Genomic DNA, 1,355 nt, shown 5'->3' with positions numbered 1-1,355 from the left:
TGATAGTTACTCTGATGGCCATCTTGACAGCCTCCTTCTTTATGGTAGGATTAGAATTCTACCAATTCGAGCTCTAGCCAGGCTTGAAGGTTCTCTCCCTTTAGAGTGGCTATTTCCTTGTGGTCGATCTTTTATAGGTTAATTGATCCCATTACAGTGCTCAAATCAACCAATTTTTATCTTTGTAGTTTAGTTTGCATTCACGATTCCAGCCCTTCAATGAACATAAAGAGCTTATCATTTTTGACATGTCTCAAATATTTACCATGTGTAGTTAAAAGGTTTTATCCTATTTCCCGATTGATCCTATATGCTTCAGATTTCGAAGTACCGTCAAGCCTGATATTCTACATTTTTGAAGAAAACTTTGGTTCAATCGCCTCCTCGAGATGATACCAAGGTATCTATATGGGCTCTGTTAGCCTGAATATTAGTATATTTTATCTGCCACTATAGTTTTGCACTCCACCCAAATATATGATAACTGTTGACACCTTTCTTGCTTCATCTTTAAAGGTAGTCGCAAGAAAGTATTGTTCCACATCAGATAGGAAATTCTCGGCTTCCATTGGATTGCACACCCGTCTTTAAGTATGCAGTTACGGGATTCTGAGCTTAGGTAAACACTCGCATGCTAGGCTTGCCCACTGTCAACTGAACGTTTGAGTATTCTCAATTGAAGTCTAAATGTTTTCATTTCTCCTTGTAGATCGAGAATAATTGCAATATTATCAATCATCCTTGCGTAAGCCATTCGGCTTTAATTCAGCTAGATGTGTAATTCGTGAATCTTCATTTCAGCCACCTTTAGAAGTTAGTATTCAAGTTAGAAGAAGCAATAAACAGTACATGGTATAGGGTGATGCACGTGCTGGCTGGAGTTTGCTATAAGAAAAACAAATAAGGTTATTCCTTTCAGTTTTTGTTAGGAAAAAACTAATGTTTTACAGTGGTATTAATGTTTTAAATTTGATTATTCGTACTTTGGAATGCCATTTTATTTTTAAGACTTAACTGCACGGTTTAAATTGGACATGTTGCTTTTGGGAATACATATGGAATGAATTGTATATCATGCATGTCAGGACACAGATTTTATTTAGAATAATGAAGTATACTAAGCCAAGGTCGGTCCTGTGATTGTCAGGCTGAGGGGAAGTTCGTAAATTAGCCCCCCCACCCCCTCCCGGGTGGACGAAATCAATGTAAATACAAAATTTAACAGTGTATTATGCGACCCATTACTAACTTAAAAAACTAACATTAAAACAACAACTAAATATATTATAAAAAATTCCACAATCACAGTTTTCTATATAATTACTATATGCACCTGTGCAATTGTTCATCTTTCA

General features: G+C 36.1%; 1 long non-coding RNA gene across 1 annotated transcript; it reads left to right on the top strand.

The window, feature by feature from the left end:
* The first annotated feature begins 6 nt into the window (after positions 1-6).
* On the top strand, positions 7-995 carry LOC111389468. The gene is made up of 3 exons (XR_002701735.1): positions 7-400; positions 517-619; positions 710-995. It is a non-coding gene; the product is annotated as an uncharacterized LOC111389468 (long non-coding RNA).
* The last annotated feature ends 360 nt before the right edge of the window (positions 996-1,355 follow it).

This window comes from Olea europaea, unplaced genomic scaffold, assembly GCF_002742605.1.
Source record: "Olea europaea var. sylvestris unplaced genomic scaffold, O_europaea_v1 scaffold592, whole genome shotgun sequence".
Taxonomy (NCBI): domain Eukaryota; kingdom Viridiplantae; phylum Streptophyta; class Magnoliopsida; order Lamiales; family Oleaceae; genus Olea; species Olea europaea.
This window is presented reverse-complemented; position numbering and strand designations above follow the sequence as displayed.